Source organism: Felis catus, chromosome C1 (genome assembly GCF_018350175.1).
Source record: "Felis catus isolate Fca126 chromosome C1, F.catus_Fca126_mat1.0, whole genome shotgun sequence".
Classification (NCBI taxonomy): domain Eukaryota; kingdom Metazoa; phylum Chordata; class Mammalia; order Carnivora; family Felidae; genus Felis; species Felis catus.
In genome coordinates this window covers 145,689,552-145,714,637 of record NC_058375.1, presented here as the reverse complement: position 1 = coordinate 145,714,637, position 25,086 = coordinate 145,689,552, and the positions used below count along the sequence as shown (strand labels likewise).

Sequence of the window (25,086 nt, the reverse complement as noted above, 5' to 3'; positions counted from 1 at the left end):
GTTGTATACTAAAATACCTATTAGCTTATATAATTCACACTATGTATAAGAAGGTAAGTGTGTACGCTTTGTATATACACATATTTAGACAGAAACATACATATAAAGAGTGATCGGGTAGATTAGAGGAGTTAATACTAGAAAATACTATCAGTCATTGCATTGCATCTCATAATGATCACAAACCCGTTTAGCACAATTTTATGTGACAGGTGCGTTTTTAAGTGCTTTACACATATTAAGAATTTTAAACCTCACAACAGTCCTATGAGGTAAGTGGTTTATTTTTATCCCATTTTGCAGGTATGCAAACTAAGACAAAAAAAAAAAGTTCAGCAAACTGGCCAAGGTCTACCAGCTTGGCGGGTGATAGAGGTGGAACTTAAATTTAGGTATTGTAGGTTCAGAGAAGCTGCTCTTAAACTGTACTGTGGAGACGCTGAAACGCTAATAGATGTTGATGTATTTCAATGCCTTTACATATACGCGGTAGAATACAGATAAATTGAGATAACCTTTCAGCAATTAAAAACATCTAATACATGATCGGGGCGCCTAGGTGGCTCAGTAGGTTGAGCATCTGACTCTTGGTTTCAGCTCAGGTCATGATCTCACGGTTCGGGAGTTCGAGCCCCATGATGGGCTCTGCGCCGGCAGTATGGCATCTGTTTGGGATTCTCTCTCTCTCTTCTTTCTCTGCTCCTCCCCGGCGCATTCTCTCTCGCGCTCTCTCTCTCAAAAATAAATAAATAAACATGAAAAAATCTAATACCTGACTATGTATTACTAGTTAAAATGTATTACTAGTTAAAGTGTATAAAATAATCTATTATTTTAAAAATATTATGTTCATAATAAGGTAATAGAGGCACTCCCATTAAAATCATAAACCAAGTAAGGAGAACTGCTCTCATAATAACTTAACCTTCTTGTGCACTGTTTGTTTATTGCTCTAAGGCATAGTGAACTTAAAACATGAAAATACAATTATATGCTTATACAATATTAGAATTCTAAAAGGAAACTCCGCAGGTTAATGAGAATATTAAGAAGGTGGTGGAATAAAAATAAGTTTCAAATGTCAATATATTAGTTTCTATGCTACAAATACTGAGGATAGAAAAACAAAAAATCTCAAATTTTATTTATCTATCTATTTATTATTTATCTATTTATCTCTTTATTTATCTCTTTATTTATTTATTTATTTATTTATTTATTATTTTTTAATGTTTATTTATTTTTGAGAGACAGAGAGAGACAGAGCACAAGCAGGTGAGGGACAGAGAGGAAGACACAGAATCCGAAGCAGGCTCCTGGCTCTGAGCTGTCAGCACAGAGCCTGATGCAGGGTTCGAACTCATGAATTGTGAGAGCACGACCTGAGCTGCAGATAGCTGCTTAACCAACTGAGCCATCCAGGCGCCCCTCGAATTTGTTTTAATAGAACGGCATGATTGTTTTAGTAAAATGTGGGCAATGAAAATCTACATGCTAATTTTTGCTAATGCAATACGTACGAAACCTCACGTAGAATACTAGCTAATTTCCTGCAACATGTTATTTTAAATAACCCAAAATGACCAAATATGTTCATTTTAGGAACACGAAGAATATTATAGTAGAAAATCTATTAATGTGACACAACACATTAATTACTTAGAGGAGATAAACCACATTATGCTCTCTAGAAATGCCAAAGTGGCATTTTGGATTTATTTAGCGCACCCTCCTGAATTTTTCAAAGTATCATTTTATCCGAGGAACTCCTTACTTCCCCAAAGCATATGCTGAACTTTCTAAGAACAGCGGTTTGTCCTCTGTTTGGATAGCATCTAAGTTTCTCCCCAAATGTTCACCTTCCAGTATTAGCATTTAAAATCAGTGAGAAAGAGGGGTCTTTGCTAATAAACATTAGTGGAACAGTTGACTTAGCAATTTGGAAAATGCTAGAATTACTGTCATATCAAACTTTTCCTCCAAGTAAGTCCCAGATATACTAAAGATACATTAATGAAATAGAATGTAAGTCATAACGTCAGTAGGAGGAAACCTTAGGCATTGCTAGGAAATTAAAATGTCTCATACAGAAGGATAAACAACTTTTTAAATAAACAAGGAAAGTGAAAAAATAAGTAAAAAATATTAGTAGCTTTAATGACAAGAACACAAAAAAGAGAGTGTATGTCCATACCTAAATTAAAAGAACAATGATAATGTAGGGAGACATTGCCGAATATTTGACACAAAAGTTATTGATAACCTTAATATTGAAAAAGCTTCTACACCATCACTAATAGGAGTAAAACTTTTTCTGTGTGCAGGTAATTCATAAAAGACAGCTGGAGAGATACAAGTGGTCTATAAACGTGCAAAGAGTATTTAAGAGGCTCCCCAGATCCACATTGATATATGATTTTTCACCTCAAATTAACTAAGTTTAAGAAGAAAAAGAGAAAAGCTTCTCATATCTAGTGAAGTTTGCATTAAGTAAGGATGCCAACTTAGGCACCCTCGATGGAGTGTAAATAATGCAGCATTCCTAGCCAGAGGAAAATTTGGAAGTGTGAACTAAAGAATCTTTAAAATTTCTGTTATTGCATTGACCAATTTTAATTAAGAAAAAAAAAATTTCAACATATGTGGTAGTGATTTCAATTTTAGAAAGGATCAAGATATATGACAACATCCAGTTATGAAAATTGTCACAAAGCATAATTTATAAGAGTTAAAATTGTATTTCTATACTCAATATCATATCAGTTAAATACACTGTGCAAGGTCTACAAAGGGATATTATAAAACAAGTGTACTGTTTTACAAGAAACTTTAAAGTCTTGAGAAATTTTAGCAACAGGTGTTTACAAAAAAAATAACCCATTGAATTTATCACACAGTTATTGAGAATCAGGAAGATACACATATATTGTACATACACACAAACTCTGGCATGGAAAAGTCTTTCTTCCTTTGCTGCCATATGAGATTTCTACCTGATCTTCTCCTATGTGTCAGTTCTTCTTTTCTTCTCTTCCAGGTGAAAATCCCCTTTCCCTTTTCCCTCCACCCATGTCCTTACTTTCTCCTTAGCATCTCTCTTTCTTTCTCTTTTTCTCTCTCTCTCACTCTCTCTCTCTTTCTCAAACTATTGGGTACAAACTACGAATTCCTCTAATTCTTCAACGCAGAACACTTCAGTCCTGCTTTGTTTTCTACTCTCTCTTTCAAGAACTTTGCCTTTTATGCATAGACCGTGTTCCAGTAAATCTCCCACAAAGAGCCAACTTTTTGGTATAAGTTATACACTTTCCTAAATTTGAAAGGCAGATGCCAATGTCAGTCAGGGTTTTTTGAGAAAACATTTAATAGCATAGTTTTCTTATTGCTTCTACATAGAAAACTATGCTAAAGCACAAGTGACAAATGCAAAGAAATACTTATCTATAAAGATGTTCATCAGTGTTTTTTTTTATATATTACTGTTTATAATATATATATTTTCCTTTTTTCATGTTTATTCATTTTCTAAAGATACAGACAGAGCATGAGTCGGGGTGGGGAGGTGGAGAGAGGGAGACACAGAATCCAAAGCAGGGTCCAGGCTCTGAGCTGTCAGCACAGAGCCTGACACAGGGTTTGAACCCCTAAACCCACGAATGGACGCTTAACCAACTCAACTACGCAGGCATCCCTATAATACTTTTCTAAAATATATATATATATATATATATATATATATATATAATACTTTTATATATATATATAATACTTTTCTAAAATATATATATATATATAAATATATAATACTTTTCTAAAAATGATGTTATACAAAATTATATATAATATCAGTTAACATATAACTAACATATTAGTAGTATATATAACAACATTATTACCATATATAACAGTAGTATATAAATGCATACACATGGCATGCACGCATACACTGTCATGAGTTGATTCAAACAGATCAATCAATTGGTCTGGGATGGGTGTAAGAGTTTCTAAAATTTCTAGTATTTAATATGATAATTATTATCATCAGCTAAGTTTGAAAAAATTAATTTAATGAGATTAACTTATATCAGGGGCATCTGGGTGGCTCAGTTGGTTGAGCGACTGACTCTTGATCAGGTCATGAACTTATGGTTCAGGAGACTGAGCTCTGCACTGATGGTGTGGAGCCTCCTTGGGATTTACTCTCTTTCTCTCTCTCTGACCATCCCCCATCCACACATGTGTGTGCACGCACACACATTCTCTCTCAAAATAAATAAACTAAAAAAAAAAAAAAGATTAACTTACATCTCGTATATAAATACAGATGAGCTGTTTGGAGAGAAAGAGAAGTAGTTTCCAAATTTGGAGGACAGGTAAGTAATCTTAGGTCGCATGAGATAGGACTGAGAAGTTGGGAAGTGACATAAGGCAATGTGAGCACATCAGGATTTTGAGAACAAAAAGAAAATTATACTTTGAAGTGGAATGGTGCAAAAGAGATAACAAAAAAAAAGTGTACTTTTAAACTTTTTCTTAGAATGGCACCGAGGCATCCTTTAATTTCCCTCTTATCCTCTCCTGTCTGTAATATCCAGATCTCAAATTAGTGTTTAAGATTTATAGATTAGTCCCATTTTAATTGAAATAATCTAGTGTGCGACATCCTGGTCTTATCTACAATTCTATGCGAAGTACATTGTAAAGTTTGAAGAGTTCTCTTATCAACATGTGAAGCATGGTCAAGTTTAAGTTGATACTCCTTTCCACTTAATTTTACCAATTTATTTTAACTATCCTTCCCCCCTCTCAAAATTTGGGAATATGTGAACAATGACCAGCTCTTCAGCATTCAACAAATATTTATAATCTTAATCTTAAGTGTCATAAAATGACACGATGTGTAACAGTATTTCTCTGTCATTTCTCTGATCAGCAGTGAAAGAGATTTAACATCTCTTTCAATTCTACATTTCCTCAAGGGATACAATAGCCAATTGTAAAACATTATAAGGCCAAATGACTAAATTAGTAAGCATATAACAGAAGGTCATAAAATCTCGTGAAAATTTGCAAATTTAGACTTCCCATATAAAGGCAGAGTGAGCTCAAAACCTGAGTGTCTCAGGACCTGACAACAATTTGAATGAGCGTAATACTTCTCTGAAAGAAATGTAAGGCTGTGTTCAATTTAGATTTCTCTATGTTCCTATACTGAGGAAGGCAACAATTGTGTTTTAAACTATATTCTTTTTATCAGTGTTTATTCTAGTTTATATTACATGAGTGTCCCTATAACTTTAAGCAAACCGTGTAATTCCTTGTATTTTATCCTAAGGCTATAGGCAAATAGACAAATGCAACTTTACAAAATGTTCTTTGCAACAATCGTTATAATGAGATAAAAAATACTATAAATATATGATCGTTTACCCTCTCCACTAGTTTACCATAAACCGCACTTGTATTTATTTAATTTAATTTAATTATTTAATTCATTATAAAATAATCTGCACACCCATTTATTAGCTCTCCTGAATAGTAGGCCATTAGTTATAACACAGTGATGATTCCAGTTCTAGATCTTTGCTAATCTTTTCGGTGTGACACTGTATCTCACTTTGACCTTTAGTAACCTCCTGTGTGCTACTCTTTCTTTTTCTATTAATCCAAGAATAAAACTAGTATCAACTCTTTGTACTTAGATAACGTTAGGTGCTATTTACGTAATTTTAAAAGGAGAATCATGGTGAGTATGACCAAGAACTTTTTTATGACTTACACCTAGAAAATTTTCTTCTCAAATCTCTATTTGTAGAGAATAATCCATTTTTGTCACTCATTATCAGCACAGTGCTCCTGCTTCTTATGTATTTTATCCTTTTTTTTTATACAAGAATTCTCAAAAATAAATATATTTGGGGGAGGGGGGCTCATTCACGAGAGTGATAAAAATGGTTGTCATTGTCTTTTAATCTTCTATATATTAACCATATATATATATGTATATAATATATGTCAAATGTCCTTTGTGTGGTTCACTTGTGTTTTTATTTGTTCTGTTCAATTCATCTCTATCTTTTATGTTATTGAAAACCATATTAATTAGTTTAAAATCGTTCAATCCCTAAGGTACTTTCAATAGCTTAATGGTCCTCATTTCTGTGATAATAACTGCTTCTGAATCATTTCTTCCCCTCTTCAGATTAGATTTCTTTTGACATCATATTACTTGCTCTTTTAGTTGTTATTTTTTGTTTGTTTCTTAAGTTTCTCCCTCCCCAAAACTCTTCAGTTTGGTGGTAATTTCTCAAGTTAGTCTTCATGTGTTTAGTCTCATTCCTTGTCCTATCACTGCCTTCCACTCATTTTTTTTTTCCACGATGAAAGTTATCAATAAATATTGCTGGATTTTGTGGTGACATCTTTTTCTTCTCATCATAAGACCCTTTTATCTCCTCTTAATTTTTTTTTAATGTTCATTTATTTTTGAGAGACAGAAAGACAGAGCCCGAGTGGGGAAGGGGCAGAGAGAGAGAGGGACATACAGAATCCAAAGCAGGATTCCAGGTTCTGAGCTGTCAGCACTGAGCCTGATGCAGGGCTCGAACCCACAAACTGTGAGATGATGTCCTTAGCTGAAGTCAGACACTTAACCGACTGAGCCGCCGAGGCATTCCTTATTTCCTCTTTAATGGTCACAAATTCTACTCCCAAATCTCCCTCCCACTCTCTCTCTCACCCACCCATCCATGTTTTTCCTTAGGAGTTATGTACTTTATTCTGTAAAGTCAACTGATTTGAACATTTTCCACCTTTTGTCACCCTGGAAGAGAGATGTTGTCTGTCTATTCTGAAATGTTTCTATTTTTGTTCAGTCACACTGAGACACAAGCTGTATCATTACTTCAATTTTCCATATGAAGGATGTGATGATTTAGCAATTTATTTCCAGTGGTATAGCTTGCTTATAACAGGCCTGAGGTGAAAACCTAATTTTAACCATTCTTAACTCAATGACTATGCTCTTATACATTTATTTTTATTTATTTTTTTGCTAATACAATAATTTGGAATTTGCTGTGGGATATTGAACAAACCATGTAACTTCTCTGGCTTAGTTTCTCTATATATAAAATAAGGTAGGGTTACATTCCTTGCAAAAGGTCTACAAGTAGAGTGCCATTTCATTTATTTTATTTACACTTGCACCAATTTATACTGGGTGGGTTAATTGAAAGGACTCAAAAGATTTCACAGACTGTATTCACCAGAGGCTATAAGAAAGGGGAAGTGTATAGCGTACTACAGGAAAGAAAGGGCCAGCCATCACAGAGAGGTCTGGAAGCTTCCAGGCACAGCCCTTTGGTTTCTTCTCAGCCACACAGGACAAGCTGAACATTTGAATGAGGGAACACCAAGATCTGTGCCATGTGGCTCAGGGAGCTTAAGCACACAAGTTGCAGAGGGGAGTTTTGCCCTACTGATCTCACAGCTGAAAACAGTCTGGAAAACCTTTTAAGTACAAAACATCCATTTACATATCCACACCATAGATTTGATTCCCAGCCCCACCCATTATACAATTCCATCCTCTATCTCTTCCAACCAGGATGCCCACCTGCCTCCTTCCCAGGGCTGCTGTGAGGACGGAATGAGATGATGTATATTCATGACTTTGAAAACTCTAATGTAAGGTCTTATTTTCTCTTTGGGAAGTGAGACGGATCACGCTGAATCTAGACTATTAAACTGCAGAGAAGAAAAGAATAATATCATCTACCTGGCTGGATTTGCAGTCTTTCTTTAGATATGCCATTTCGAACAAACAAAAAATGTATCCAAAGGGGTGAGAAAGTGTAGCTGCAAATTGGGAAAAAAATGTTTTTCAAGAGCTGTAGTTTTTCACTCTAAGATGTGCAGGCTTATCATCCTGCAGAGGGAAACTTTCCAGGGGGGTGGAGAGAGAGTTTCCCACCTAGGGCTTTGAGTAAAAAGTATAAAGGGAAGCCTAGATACCATATGTCTAAATACTTAAAAGTTACATATCAAAGTAACAAGCTGTGAAATAAAATATGACTTAATCCTTTGAAAAAGTTACCTACAAAATGATCTGGATTTCTGGGTCATTTAGAACTCCCACTCCTGCAAATTAACGTGCCCCTAGTCAGGATTCTATGTTTCTCTTTCTACCTGAGGCTCCATCATCCTGCACAATGATGGGCTTTGCATGCATGTGTGTAGACACTACAAGCTTGGAAATCCAACTCCAGCTACTTAACCTAACCCTGCAAACAGCAACCCTGTGTACAGACCTCAGGCCTGGTGTCCCACAGGAGGAAATTCACCCTTGGGAAGTGAGACCTGGGGGAGGGGCTCACACTGCCTGCTCTAGATGCCTTAGTTGTGGTGGTGGGAGAAGTTTTAGCCGTTCACATTTATTATAGTCATTGATAGGTTTTGTCTCATATCTGATTTTATACTTCGCCACTGATCCATTTATTATATGTCTGCTATTACAGTCAATATTTTCTATTTATTTTTTCTCAATGTTTAATTTTTTATTTTACTATGTTCTCCTGCTTTTTTCCTCCTGCTTTTTAAAATTGTTCCTCTTTTTCCTCTAGTGGTGTACAGGATATGTATAGGATATGTATAAAGTTTAAGGTCATATTATAATCAGCAAGCAAAACTTTCCTTCAAATAAGACAAAACTTTCTTCTTCAACTTGCCTACCATCCATACCTTCTTTTTAATGTTTTGACATTGTTAATAAATATTTTCCATTTTATGGCCCTTTCTGTTTTAGGAATTTCCTTTCGAAAGAAAAATCACACAATGAGAACAGTAGCAAGCATTTTAATTATAAATTTTATGAGTACTAATGCTAATAACTATTAGTTGATTATAAAAATAGGTTTTTAAAATCATTTTCTTCAGAATTTCTTGGCTATTATTCTACTGATCTTTGTGAGCTTTAGAAGGTAAGGCAACCAGAGAGAAAAGAGTAAATGCAAGCTAATGTAAAGAAATTGTGCAAGGGTTAAGTTCACATGAATTGGGAACAGGAATGGACCAACTGACATATACAGGGAGTATCTATGAAAGGTACAGTGTAGCATCCTCTGAGAGGAGGAATAAGAAGAGAGGGACAGCCGAAGAGAAATTTCAAAAGAAAACCAAAGAAAATAAAAGAACATATTGGAACATGTATCATCTTTTGAGTTATGGACAGTGATACAGATTTGGCAGTCATCACTATATTAGAATCTAAATTTCAGGTGATGATTAAAGCCACGGATATGAAGGAAGGTTTGGGCAAAGTATATGTAGAGTGAAAAGAAAAGTTGCAAAAGTAAATTTTTATTTACATAAAAAGACAGAGTGGGTGTGTAAGACAAGTCTGAGAATACACAGGTGTTTTTTAGTGTGTGTGTGTGTGTGTGTGTGTGTGTGTGTTTTAACCCACTGGAATAGAAATATAGGGTGGATGGTGTTATAAGGTAGGTGATTCACTCCAACTTTTCTTCTTGTACAAATACTCCTGAATATTAAAAAAAATAATGTAAAACAATACTTACATTTTGTCATTGCATTCGTCTAATTTGCCAATATTAGACTAATGAGAAGAGAAGGCAAATGTGAGAGGAAAGCAAAATAAAAGTATCTTTACTTACATATAAAATGTTGAGAACATTTAAAAAATAACCATTCCATGTTTCCAGTAGAATATTTGCTCTTAGAGTTTGCATAATTTCTGGATGTCCCAATAGGTAAGATATATTGTTGTCAAAAATAAGTTGCTCTGTCTTTGAAAATTCATTAAAATTGTCTCAGTGTTAGTGCAGTTTGGGGAAAGTAATACCATCTTGAATTCCCTAAACTATTTGCTCCCTGGATTATTTTGTAGTGTGGTCATATTCTGAGAGCAGAGAGGAGAGAACTGGGAAAACATGATACCAGTTTGTCCCTTTTCAAAGTTTGTAAGGTGTTTAGGGACTTCAGAACTTGATTTTTTTGTGTGTGGGTTAGTTTACCTCAGAGAAGATGAACTGATGAACAGAGACGACAAACATACGATTAAGAATCATTTTATATTAAATCATGTCCCTGAGAATAGTCAGGAACTGAAGCTGCCCACATTTCTGTAGTTGTATGATACCTATAACTTTCCATTAAACTTTTGGGGTCTGTTTGTAAATTACTGCATGCTGTTATCACAGTGGACTGTGAGTTGTAGAAATGTTCAGGGAAGGTCTGGAGCCACGGTGTTCGGTTGATGTGACCCAGACCAAGTTATGTAACATTTTTGAGATCCAGCTGCCTCATCAGTACTCTGAGCATAGTAGCACTCATCTTATATTAATGTGAATTTTAAAAGGTCCCCAGCTCACACCTTAACCTATAGTGTGCACACAGCAAGAGCTAGGCTTCCTCTCTGAGGTAGACCCTGGCTATGAACACAAGACAGTTAGCTGTTATCTCAGGGGAAGCTATTATCTTTGATATTACCCAAGATAGAAGATGACAAGAGGGAAAAAGCAAAATGAATTGAAATGAACAACTGGAATAAACAGACATATCTTCCTCAGCAGGAGTTATTAAATTAATTAACTTTAAAAAGAACTAAATCCATGGTTAAGGAAGGAATTAAAGGTCAATATTTATGTCAACAATATATAAGTGGAATTAGAAATTAAAACAAACACTATTTAAATTAATAACCCTTCAAATGAAATACTTAGTCATGTCAAAAAATGTCCATAAAATATGTACAAGCTGTAGATGAGGACAATTATGAAGCTCTAATGAAGGAGATCAAAGAACAAAGTAAATGAAAAAGTACTTTATGTTCATAATAGGGAGATTCAGTGTTGTCAAAATTTCAGTTTTTCCCAACTCGATTTATGGATTTCTCACCATCCCAATCAAGATCACAACAAGTGATTTTAGGACAAACTGATTCTAAATCTTATATGGGGAGGCAACACAATATTGAAGGAAGAGAACAAAGTCGGAACACTGACAGGACCTGATGTCAAGTCTTTCTATAAAGCTACAGAAATCCAGACAGTGTGATATTGGCAAAAGAACACGCAAATAGATCAATAAAAAATAGCCCATAGAGAAGTGAAAAAATAAGGTAAGAAAAAAAATAAATGTGTCTGTCAGAAAAGGAAGCCATTGAATTTTTATACTCTTTTTCCTACTAGTTATCTAGCTATAAAATTCTCCTGTTCAAAACCATTGTGAAATTTTTCGTGTAGTCGGTAGAAAATATGTTATATGAGAGTATTCTTCAAACTTAGATCCTAGAAACTGTAAATGGGATGTTATATTTCATCTTCATTTTTCAAAGAATCATTGTCTATCAATGAAGAAGATAATTTTTAGTTACCATCAACTTTTTTTGCACAATGGTCTTGGCATAAAATAAATTAAAAAAAACAGTTATTGTGAATAACATGCAATGCTTTTATTTTCATGTAGAAATAGAAGATACCAGTCATGGAAAGCAACAATGCCAAGCCATAGTAGGAACAAAGATAGAAACTGGAAAACTTGGGTCACACATACAACTATAGGAATTTCTAGTATGTAAATGAACTGAGTAAATTAAAACAAAACAAAACAAAAGAACAACAACAAAACTAGAGAAAATGTGTTCAAAAACCTGATTGCAGATGATCCTTGGGCAAAGGAAAACTAATTCACAGTTTCTCTAAAGTTGCTTTTTTCCTGCTGAGTTGAATTTTCATGGTTAAGCATCACCTGATAGATTATATCAATCGTTAAGTATCTATCCTCCCAATTTGCTTGATCCTATTTGTCTTCTGGACCACTTGCCCTATGAAGATTCCTGGGTGCCACTGCCCATGCCTCATCTCCTAACATTTTTGGCTGTGTGAGCCTGATCCTGGGTGAGTGTAAATCTCCATCAAGGCTTAATTTGTGCCTGCCATCATAGAGGTAGCAGAAGCAGTTCTGGATTGTAGACTTAACTGAACCAGGCCCTGAAGTTTCTGGAAATTCCCACCAATGTTGGACTCTGTTGAAGCATTCTACTACAGTACATGGCTTTCCTAATGGCTACTTGGAGGGGACAAGTAACCAACAAAAAGAAAACAAAAACATTGAATATTGACTAGATACAGGAGACAGGATGGAACCAGCAATGGCAATTCTGAAGCATTATGGTTCCATATGGCCAGTGCAGTAACGTTCATATTAGAGAACATGGGTTAAATTTTCTTGACTGGCTTGGTCAAGTACCACCTTGGATTAGTTTTTCCTCTTTCTTTGTTTTACTCTCCTTTCCCCCTTATTCTTGTTGCAAGAATCTTGGGATTTCAAATTTCCCTCCTCTCTCTTTGCCAAAAATTTTAGCATATAAACTTTGCCTTAAAGTAGCAGAGCCCGGCTAAGACCACATGTCATATCTTTGCAATGGGTAAGGAAAACTAAATTGGATTACCATAAATGACCAGTTTTGTTATATATTAATAAGTGTAACTCAATAAGATGCTCTGCAGTCGATGATGTTTGGAAAATATTGAGTGAAACAAGTGTAGTCAAGTTTCTGTACTTAATACTCTTGATTTATATTGCTTTTTTTCCCCTCCCCTTTCTCAGAGCATCCACTGTGACTAAAATATCTGAAATGCATCATGGAAACAATATTTAGAGAGGAGAAATGGTAGAAAATGTAAAGTTCCATAGAATCCAGGGAGGTAATATAAGTAAATAAAACAGCCTGCTGGCATCCTAAACTGGAGGGAGCTTGCACCAGCTAGACTGGAACACCTTCAGAGGATGGGTAACATATGTGAATGTGGGTTCTGAGTTACTGGACCTGCTGATGTTTCAGTATATGACAAAAATCTACATTTGCTAAAAAATATGGAATCTTCTGTTAAAAGTAGTGACATCTGATTCTAATTTTTATAAGTCCTTGCATGGTCCAAAGACAACAGGACTGTAAGCTGGGCCAGAGCCAATAGTTTATAGCAATGGTGAGGTTACTCTTTGAGTACTCTGATAAGTCCACTGCCTTCTAAGCACTTCAGGAGGAAGGGGAAAAAAAATCAAAGAACCATTTCTTACTTTCAAGGGACTCAGGAAGAGCAGGAATTTTTCTTATCATTTTATATCTAGTTTGTGTATGTATATACAATATATTTTCTCAGGTCATCCCAGAGTGGAAATCTATCTCAGAGGAAAATTTGATGTCCTTGTTCAGCCTGGAGCACAATTCTACGATGCATCAATTCTACTTCATAGCTCATTAAATTGCTGGTAAGTTGCTTACTCCTTTTTATCCTTCCATTTTGAAATTAGTGTGAGGATTTGACAAACATGTATACTTATATTTTATGCCTAGATATGTATCTTTGATTTAACTAAAGTAAATTCTTGGGTGAGTGATTTTGTTTCACAGAAAGGATTTTGTTTTAATTGAGTTGAAAATATCATTCTCTCCAACTATTACAATCTAGGGAAGTATCACAAAGATGATGATGACTATTGACAATACCTCTCAAAATCCATCCACTTGTGACATGATAGTATGTGATGAGTGACGCAAGAATTAAGTTACAGCGTTATTATGAGTGAGCTACTGTGTTGTCAGCTCATTCATGAATTAATTATTGCTACAACGAAAATATTTTAGTGGAGTAATAATGAGCATTATGCTTCCACTAAATATCAGTCTAATGTGATGATCAGTGGTATGTGTACAACAGTTGGCAGAATTCGCAGATGGCTCCCCATGACCTCCACCCCCTGGTGTTATCATCATGAGTACGTTATATAGCAAAAGGGATTTTGCAGATGTAATTGAGGTTATTAATCTGTTGAGATTAAGATAGTGAGATTATCCCAGTAGGCCTGACTGAATCACATGAGCCCTTTAAAAGAAGGGTATTTTTTTAAGCTGTCAGCAGAAGACAAAGTCAGATTCAAAGCTTGAAAGAGGTTGGCATGAAGGAGGTTTTGTTTTGCTGAGATGGAGGGGACCTTAAAGTGGCTGGTTGCACCTAAGATCCATTCCTGGCTGACAGCCAGCCAAAAAAACAAACAAACAAAAAACAACAACAAAAAAAAAACAAAACAAAACAAAACAAAAAACATTGGGGCATTATCTTAGAACCATAAAGGAATTGAATTCTGCCAATAAATAAGAAATGAAGAAATGAAGTATCTGCCTTGTATTTATTTTTCTTGTCTTATTACCTAAATAGGAGCACTGGTAAAACACTGAATATAGTTGATGATATGTGGTGTCATTGTCTTATTTCTGACTTAACTTTTTTTTAAGTTTTAATTTTTTTTTAAAGTAGGCTTTACACCCAGGATAGAGCCCAGCATGGGCCCTGAACCCACAACCCTGAGATCAAGACCTGAGCTGAAATCAAGAGTCAGATGCTTGGGGCACCCGGGCGGCTCAGTCAGTTAAGCATCAGACTTCGGCTCAGGTCATGATCTCATTGTGAGTTTGAGCCCTGCATCAGGCACTCTGCTGTCAGCTCAGAGCCAGCTTGGGACCCTCTGTCCCCCTCTCTCACTGCCCCTCCCCAGCTCACACTCTTTCTCTCTCAAAAATAAATAAGCATTAAAAAAAAAAAAAGTCAGATGCTTAACCAACTGAGCCACCCAGGCACCCTTTATTTCTGACTTCAATTAGAAACGTTTCTAAGTTTCACCATTTTCTAGTATTTCTTTGTTGGCTGCTTTTAAATAAACTTTATTAGGTTAAAAAAGCTCCTTTCTTTTCCTAGATTCTTAATAGGGAAATTTTCTTTCTTTGTTTTGTGGGGAAAATGTTTTATAATTAAGGAGTATTCCTTATTTCTTAAAAGGCTTATAAAGTTTACTGTAATACTCTTTGTGCCTAGTGTCTTTTTGTAAGAAAGTTTAAATTACCGACTAAATTTATTAGCATCATCCTGTTTATATTTCTGCGTCTTTATAAGTTAACTTGTGGCAATTTAGATTTTTCTAGAAAAATATGTATTCCATGGAAATTTTCAGATATCCACATGGAATTGTACATGGCACTTTCTTATATAAAAAAAAACACAATTAGTTGTACGTACTTCTGATTTTTGCTTCTAAATGTAAAGAGCTTGGAAATTACCAATTCTTTTCTGACAACAAGGGAAAAGGCTGAGCAAACTGAAAATCAATGACTTTTCTGGGCCCCGTGAAAGAATTGAGGTCACAGGGAAAATGATCACCCTAGGATCTGGGAAGAGGGGGAAATACAAAGAAGTAACACTGAGATCACCTTTCTGGAATGGAAGCCACTGGGGTCATAAACTGGTAGGAAGACTTAAATAGAAACTCGGATAAATTGCTGGAGACTGAGGGTGGGTTATCGGTGAGCGAAAAAGTTCTGGAGGATCAGAGTGAGGAGGTGCCCACACTTTCATGGGTTTTACTTCTGGGAACCACCAGGGACTCCCCGTGAAGAACAAAGGAAAAGCACCCTCAGTCACTGGCAGAGGAGGGCAAGAGGAAACATTTGAAATATGTCCGGTGAGTTTCACGTAACAAAGGCCTTTTCTCCTGTGAAAATAGATTTTAGCAGAGTCTTATCTCACCCAGTCTGCAGAAGGGCAATTAACCGGCTGGGGCCAACCGTAGCTGGTCTCACCTCAGGGGAAGAAAAGAAAAAAACAAACAAACAAACAAACAAAAAACTAAAGGGGAGGTCACAGCTCAGGGACTTAGGTCCACCAAAAAACTGACATTTAATCATAATATTAAATAATCCTCTTCTCTACATCTTATCACCATGTCAGCAGGACTCCTGCGTGATAACAGTTGATCACAGCTGAAGAATCTACAATGTATGAGTTCTATTTAAGAAGGAGTTCTTAGGAATACCCAAAGACAACAGGGGAGCTAAAAGACAAGGGCATCAGAGGAATTTGACCACCCTGGAACCTACAGCTTTAGCAACCATTAATTACAGTCGGCCAGATGAACATAAAACTTCACAGTGGATTTATCAATGTGTTTTCTGCTTTTTTGGAACAGGCTGGGGATGAGTTAACTGTGTTCAAATCTTGTATAGGTTACAACTTAATTTTGCCTGCTTGATCTAGAAGTTCCTGAAAAAGATGTATACAGACGATATACGGACAATTTATGTACCAGTGCAATGACAGATACTCTGGAAAATAGAGTCTGGAGAAAGAACTAAAGGAGAAAGGGTGAGAGAAAGGAAACTGAGGTAGGAAATATGAATTGAAGCTAACTGATGGACTACCAAAATGGACACTACTTCATGACAAGCTCGAAAGAGAAACAGCTCAATGGATATGTCCACTCAGTATACAAGAGTCTTCTGGATTTGTTTGTTTGTTTGTTTGTTTATTTTAAAGAAGCCCATAAGAGCAGGCACATGTTATGGATTAAATTCCATTCCCTCAAAATTCATATGTCATCCTAACGTGTAATATGACTGTATTCAGAAAAAAGCCGTTGAGGAAGTAATTAAGGTCAAATGAGGTCATAAGGGTGGGGCCCTAATTCTGATTGGATTAGTATCCTTAGAAGAAGAGGAAGAGGCTCCATGGGTATGTGTACGCAGAGGAAAGGCCATGTATGTAAGGACACAAAGAGAAGACAGCTGTCTGCACACAAAAGAAGGAGGTCTGAGGACACCCCAAACCTGCTGACACCTTGGTCCTTGACTCCTAGCCTCTGGGTCTATGAAAAAACAAACTGTTGCTATTTCAGCCACCTAATTGTACTCTGTTATGACAGCCCTAACAAACTAATAGAGTAAAGAAGGGGAATCTCCCAGGCTTCCATCTGTCTCTTTAATCTATCGGGTCCCAATTCTAAAAGATTGCATCACCCCTTGGATGATGCAGTTCAGGATGCCGTACCTGATCTCTTTGGTACAGAGTTTAAACCAAGTCTAGAAATGTCATTAAAGCTGGAAACTCTGGGTGTGTAGCTGGTTGGCTGAGATATGCAGGTGGCCAAAGGGAGGTGATTGGCACTTCCCAGGCAATGTGAATATTTGGTATTGCATGTGGCAGTGTGTTATAGGAAGTGAACCACATTATAAATTTCAGTGTATCCTCAAGATATGTGTCCTGTATAATAGGGGAAGTGGGGAAGCTAATATCTGAACTCAGAAGACCATCTTAACTGGAAGTCTTATAGACATTTATTATTCTCACTTCTCTTAAGTTTCATTTTACTTAAATGAATATACCTCACATTTAGATATACAATAAACTCTTTGGGTTATCTAGTTTAACACTCTCATGCTAAAAGTGAGAGAATTCCGGCTCACAAAAGTGATATTACTTGCTTAATTTGTAGATACTAAGGGATTTGCTTTGCCTAATTTGCTTAGTCTTAGAATTTGGTTCTCAACCCATTGTAAAATCCAAGGGACTTCCCATTATTTTATGCTTATGTTCTATGAGGATAGATTGATAAAAAATAGCATGATATGGCATGAGAGGCTGTAAAATTTCAAATGGCACACAAGTTGAACTATCTGCCTTTGTTTTCCAAATATGGTAGCTAATAAAACAGAACTTGAGCAGAATAAGGTGTTCAGTATAAAAGGTAAAGCTGTGATGCTGACTTCAAAGTTAGCGGATGAAACCAATCACTTCTTTACACTGAACTGTAAAAGGTCAGTTACAAGAGAGAAAAATACTATTGGAGGCTTACATTTAGTGCAGCAATACGTCAGCTAGCATTGGGTAACCAGGTGAATAAACTTGCCTTAGTGGCTGTCTTTTGTCACTTGTTTTTTCTGAAAAAGCATATCAAATTGCAATATTTTTAATTAAGAGAAAATAATACGGTTATTCGAAAAATATGGGAATCAGGAAGAATACGAAGATTATAAGGAATAAACAGTCGTTACAAATTGAAAACAGGAATGATGTATCACGTGTTCTAGGCATCTAAGTTAACAATATTGTGAGTCTATGATACAGTTTGGGGGGACCTGTTCTTTAAAATAAAAGTAATCAACATCATCTAATGTATATTCAGTGTTTGAGAATATAACAGGAGCAAAATGACAAAATCCACTCCGATTTTGTTCTTTACTTCCATTACAACTAGAAGCAAACATTACTGTTTCCTGGTTTGATGCTGAGTGAATAGGTGATAGCTGGCAGTTCATCCAGAATCGCTCATAAGTAATCAGTAGACGCTATGCCTTATGTGACAGCTCTTCATTTAGTTTAATTTACTGTAACTCACGTGTATTAATATCCTAGTAAGCTCCCTGGTGTCCCATTTCTGGCAGTGTGAGTGTCTCATTTTCTCTGTATGGGATTCCCTTGTGAAATATTTGGGAGCTCTAACACAGAAAGCATCAGGAAGGGAAGGATGCTGCTTGGAGGAATAGTTTTTTATGTGGTCGACTAAGTAATCTGTTACTCAAAAGGTGATAAAAACACGTAGTTTGGATAAATTGTTCTAACATTTATTGCAAAATTTATAATTGCATCAATTGCTGAAAATAATACCATTAAATAAATGTAGTAGTATTTGTTTTTCTTGCTGTGTTCCTTTCCTAAATTTTACAAATGTGTATTAAATTCATACTACGTGTCAGCCACAGTGGTATATGTTTATAGATCCAAAACGCATTGTTAGAAATTCCATTTTCACTAGTATGGATAAATAGATACCTCCCACTAAAAACAACTGTGAATGCTTTATAAACTATTTATAGTTCATTTATTTGTTGTCTATTTATTTACTTATCTACATTAGGATGGCTCATGTATTCTTATATGCAATAGACTGTATTCCATAAATATAGTTACTCATGTCTGATGCTCGACATGTATCGTATTTGTTCAGCGGGATTCTCTTATATTCAGCTTTTGTGTCCTTTGGGTTTTTTCCCCATCATTCTTTGAATATTTTCTTATTGAAGGCAGTAGAAGACACTTCAGGTTTATTTTTTAATTTTCATACCCCAGCTTTGGAATTAGCTGTTTCTCCAAAAAAAGCCTCACAACCTTTTTAGGTGGAAAAAGATATTTAGCAGCCAAGATCAGGGTGGTAAGTGTGCTCATTGCTACCTGTACTATTGGTCTTAGGCTCTTACTGGAAAAAGAAAGGGCATGTGATATATATAATATCATTTTTTATATCTATTTATTTTTCTCTCTGTCTTAAAGACCATGAGTTCATACTGGTATTTCAAATTCCCAAGAGTGAGAAATTGGACTCTCACTACTATCAATACGTTCATTCATTTAATCAAGCCTAGAGCACACAGAAAGTAGTTTCACAGTTGCTAACTCATTACTACAAAAAGGAATTCTGTATTTGTTTACTGTATGTATGTGAAATACATAAACTTTTCTTCCCCCAATTTTATCAAGACACAATTGACATCCATCACTGTATAAGTTTAAGGCACCACCATGAAGGTTTGATTTACATATATTGTGAAATGGTGAATGCATTCGATTCAGTTAATGTCTATCTTCTCATATGGATACAACAACAACACAAAAACGAAAAAAAAAAGAGAAAACATTTTCTCTTTGTGATGAGAACTCTTAGGATCTACTCTCTTTAACAACTCCATTTCCTATATATCATACAGAAGTGTTAGCTTTAGTCATCCTATGTACATCACATCCTAGTACTTAGCTTAAGCATTTAATTCATTTTCTCAAAAGCAGACATTCATGTAATCCCCACCCCTAACAAGAATAGAACATTTTTTTCAGTCTCCTTCCTAGTTGTTCTCCTCTCGTGCCAAATTACTTTCCTGAATTTTTATCATGAATATACCACAATCTGTTTGTACATTCTCCTGTTGGTGGGCATTTGAATTATTTCCATTTTTTAAGCTATTTTGAACAAAGTTTCTACAAGTATTCTTGGGCAAAATTTTTGTAGACATATTTTCATTTCTCTTGGGTAAATACCTAGGAGTGGAATTATTTGGATTACACAATGGGTACATGTTCACTTTTGTAAGAAACTGCCAAACAGTTTTGTAACTTATCGTTCCAGTTTACCTTCCCATATTCAATGTATGAACATTCCAGTGGCCCCACATCCTTGCTTACATTTGGTGCTGTCAAACTTTTAAAATGTTATCCATTATATGGATAAAGAAATTGTGGTTTATATACACAATGGAATACTACGTGGCAATGAGAAAAAATGAAATATGGCCTTTTGTAGCAACGTGGATGGAACTGGAGAGTGTGATGCTAAGTGAAATAAGCCATACAGAGAAAGACAGATACCATATGGTTTCACTCTTATGTGGATCCTGAGAAACTTAACAGGAACCCATGGGGGAGGGGAAGGAAAAAAAAAAAGAGGTTAGAGTGGGAGAGAGCCAAAGCATAAGAGACTGTTAAAAACTGAGAACAAACTGAGGGTTGATGGGGGGTGGGAGGGAGGAGAGGGTGGGTGATGGGTATTGAGGAGGGCACCTTTTGGGATGAGCACTGGGTGTTGTATGGAAACCAATTTGTCAATAAATTTCATATATAAAAATAAATAAATAAATAAAATGTTATCCATTATAATTGATAAGATATGGAATTTCTCATTCTTTTTATAATTTTTATCTCCCTGATTTACTAATAATGCTAATTACTCTCTTATGTTGTCCATGTGTACTTAAAGACCTGCATTCTTATGTTTTTTTGAGACTGTTTCATTAATGTGGATAAAGTCAGGATTGCTGACCATGTGTCTCATATCTTCTACATCTTTGCTGATTTTCTCTCTATTTCTTAAGTATTATTGATAAAGGAGAGTTGAAATATCCATGTATAATTAGGGGTTTATGTACTTCTCCTACCAGTAACGTTAGGTTTTGCTCCTCATGGTTTGAAGCTCCATGAATGCTTCACGGAATTATTATTACTTTAAAAAAATTTTTTTAATGTCTATTCATTTTTGAGAGGGAGAGAGAGACAGAGTGTGAGTGAGAGAGGGGCAGAGAGAGAGGGAGACACAGAATCTGAAGCAGGCTCCAGGCTCTGAGCTGTCAGCACAGAGCCTGACGCCAGGTTCAAACTCACCAAGATCATGACCTGGGCTAAAGTCGGACGCTTAACTGACTGAGCCACCCAGATGCCCCATGAAATTATTTTTTAATGTATCTATTCACTATTTGGCTATATCTCTCTGTATATTTTCAATGATTTCCTTAGGTATTTTAACAAACATACCTTACATTTCATAGCTCATTTAGAATTAGTAGTTTCTTCTTTACATAAAATGTAGGAAACCTTGTAATTATGCAGGTCACTTTACCTTTCCTCTTTTATGTTGTTTCAATATGTATGACTTCCACATATACTGAAAATCCCACGAAGCAGTGTTATAAGTTTTCCTTCAGCAGTCATATAGTTTATTTATTATTTTTAATGTTTATATTTATTTTGGAGACAGACAGAGACAGAGCATGAGCAGGGGAGGGGCAGAGAGAGAGAAAGAGAATCCGAAGCAGGCTCCAGGCTCCAAGCTGACAGCACAAAGCCCAACGTGGGGCTCGAACCCACAAACAGTGAGATCATGACCTGAGCCAAAGTGGGACGCTCAACCAACTGAGCCACCCGGGCACCCCTAGTGATATATATTTTAAATAACTTGGAAGAAGAATATTATTTTAGTTTTTAAATTTATTTACTTATTTGGAAAGAGACAGAGACAGAGCAAGTAGGAGAGGAGGAGAGAGAGAGGGAGACACAGAATCCCAAGCAGCCTCCACATCTTCAAGGCAGAGCCCAATGTGAGGCTCAAACTCACGAAACTGTGAGATCATGACAGAGTTGAAACCAAGAGTTGGATACTTAACCAACTGAGCCACCCAGGTGTTCAGAAGAATAAATGTACCTAGATATTTACCATTTCTCTTGTTTTCCTTTCATTCCTGAAATTCTAAGTTTCCTTCTGGTATCATTCTCCTTAAGCCTGAGGGACTTTATAATTTACTTTACAGAAGGTATTTTGGAAAGGAATTCTCTTAATTATCCTTCATTTACAGTGACTTCATTTTACCATCATTTCTGAATAACTTTTTTTACAGATATAAAACATTGGACTGATAATTTTTTTCAGTATTTTAAATATATCGATCATTCCATTGTCTTCTGGCCTGTATGGTTTCTGATGAGCAGTCCACAGTCATTTAAAACAGTATAAATCTCTAGCAAGCCGTTTTCTCTGATTGCTTCTAATATTTTATTCTTCATTTTTGGTTATGATGTATGTGAGCATCACTTCCTTAAGTTTATTCTAGTTATATTTGCTGAGTTTGTTATGTTTGTAAATGTATGCTTTTTGCAAACGGACAGCGTTTGGTCACCAGTTCATCAAATATGTTTTCTGAGTGAATCTCTTTCTTTCTGAGACAAATGCTACATCCTTTGATATTGCCTCCCACGTTTCCAAGCTTTGTGACTTGATTTTTCAATTATTTTTTGTTCTTGAGCTTGCTTGACTTTTATTGATCTATTTTTAAGTGCCTGAACTCTGTCCTGTCATCTTGATCCTATCAAATGAATATACTTTAATGGCAGATGCTGTATTTTTAGTACTAAATATTTCATTATTTAATATCACTTTTATTTATCTGAATACTTCCATCTTTCCATTTCAAAGCCTCTTTATTTCAGGCAGCACGGTGATGGCAAGTGTTTCAAGGTTCCAACATTTGGGCCATTTTGAAGTTGACATTAATTATCTTTTCTCTTTGGAATTTGTCATAGTTTTCTGGTTATTTTCATGGCAGATGATTTGGGATTTATCTTGAAAATTTAAAAATCACGTTTGAGTTTGTGTCTCCTGTTATCTTGTGGAGAGTGTTGATTGTTATTTGTTTTAGTAGACACTCAGCTTGGTTAGGTAAAGACCTCAAATGTATGTCACATTTTGTGGCCAGTGGTTCTAATGTCGGTTCCGTTTTCATAGCTTTCTCCTAATGTCTCTGATCTATCTTGCCCATGTTCTTCTCAAAGCTTAGAGTCTAGGATTTGGGCTGTAGTTAACATTCTGATATAGTCCTCAGCATGTTCTGTGTTGCCTTGGTTTAATTTTGTGTCTATCTAGTTTGAAAAAAGTATGGGACTTTTACCAGCTCATACAGAGAATTAGGATATATTTTTTCTCCGGATCGTATGTCTGAAATTTTTCTTATATTATCTAGTTCTCAGGAACCTTTCTCTTGGTTCTCTAGATAGAAAAACAAAGTTTCTCTCAGAAACTTAGTTTCCTACTGATAACTCAGTTCAACACTCCTGGTCACTCGCATGACAAAACAGCAAAAGCAAAAAAAAAAAAAAAAAAAAAAAATTAACAGGGATTCCCCCCAAGGATTTGCTTTACCTAGTTTCTCTGGACAGAAAAGTGAATTTTCTCTCAAAATGCTCCATCACTGTGATAATGACACACAACATGCCCAATGCTGCCCTCAAAGCATCGAGATGGGGAAAAATGGAAAGACTTCCACAGTTTCCAGTTATTTTTTATTTTTTTGATCACCCTTGCTAAGACTTTATACACACACACACACACACACAGACACACACACAACACTGGCCACAAAAAATTTTATATATTTATATTTATATGAGTAGTTGTAAATATTTTCAAAACAATAGCCTTTGTTTATTTTTTGTTAACTTCTTGGAGTTTTTTTTCTTTCAAAATGCTCTGCACTTGCTCTTGTTATTGTATAAACAATGCTTTATGCATCCTTAAAATATTGATGTGGTATATTTAAATATTATTTATTTCAAAATATTCATTTTCCTTATCACTTTTTCATGACTCACGATTTACCCAGGTATATGTTGTTTAATTTCCACATTTGAAGTATGTTCAGTATATTATGGTCATGATTTTTTAACTTAATTATTTTCATCTATATGAAAACATTTTCATATTTGTATTTGTTATGATTATATATTTCTTTATATTCTTGAACAGACTTATAACTGTTTTAAACATGTTAAATTGCAGGGGCACCTGGGTGGCTCAGTCAGTTGAGTGTCTGACTTCAGCTCAGGTCATGAACTCACGGATCACGAGTTCGAGCCCTGCATTGGGCTTTGTGCTAACAGTGCAGAGTCTGAAGCCTGCCTCAGATTCTGTGTTTCATTCTCTCTGTTGCTCCCCTCTTGCTCTCTCTCTCTCAAAAATAAATAAAGATTAAAAAAAAATTTCAAAAACATGTTAAATTTCAAATTTGAGGCAGTTCTAGGTTCGTTTCTATTGGCTGCTTTTTCTGTTGAAATTCTCATGCATATTTGCATGTCTAGTCATTTGTCAATAATTATTGGGCATTTTAAATAATATATTGTAGGATCTCTGTGTCTTGTCTTCTTTGGAGGGGAATTATTTTTTATCTGCTATGCAGTTAGCTTAACTGAACTCAAACTCAGTTCTCACTTACTTGAAAGAAAGTGAAAACTCTGCTCAGAGTTTAGCCTTCCAGCTATGTTACCTCACCTTGAAATCTTCCTCAAGTGCCCGCAGATTAGGGGTCAGGCAAGGATTTCAGTATCATTTATATGCAACTTTTATGACTTCTGTGCCTGTCTTCTTCTTGGGGTTTCTTCCTTCATTTTCCATGCATTTAAGAAACCTGAAATTATATCCTCTGTTTCCTTAAGGACTACCCCTTTCTACTTGAGCGTTAGCTATCCTGTACTGGGGACTGGAGAATACACTTAGGTAAAAAACTGTGTAAATTCAAGTATCATCCAATATAGTGCCCTTCTTTAAAGGGTCAGACTCCCCTATTTCTGTCTGAATTTGGCTACTCTTTAGTGTCTCTAAAGAGTTATTCTTTATATTTTGTGCAGAGCTTATAATTGTTATCTGCAAAAGCCTCAGTTTCCTAGTAGGGCCTCTGTCATTACTGAAATCTATACTGTTTCACAAATATGTGGAAGATATTTTAAATAATGTTTGTGAGGTAAATATGACATATGTAGATAAGTGTATTTATATTACTTGATTTTATTAATTAAATCTTTGTCATCATTTTTATTTTTGTTATTTTTTTGGATGGAGAGATTTTTAAATTTCTTATTATGATTTTTT

At 35.5% G+C, this 25,086-nt stretch overlaps 1 long non-coding RNA gene across 2 annotated transcripts in view; it reads left to right on the top strand.

Annotated features, from left to right (window-relative positions):
* LOC109502699 overlaps window positions 1-20,187 on the top strand; it is a 54,490-nt gene extending 34,303 nt beyond the window's left edge. For both annotated transcript variants that reach the window (XR_006583213.1, XR_006583212.1), the window contains 2 exons: window positions 13,185-13,293; window positions 15,804-20,187. This is a non-coding gene — a long non-coding RNA (uncharacterized LOC109502699). The remainder of the gene's footprint in view (window positions 1-13,184; window positions 13,294-15,803) is intronic.
* The last annotated feature ends 4,899 nt before the right edge of the window (window positions 20,188-25,086 follow it).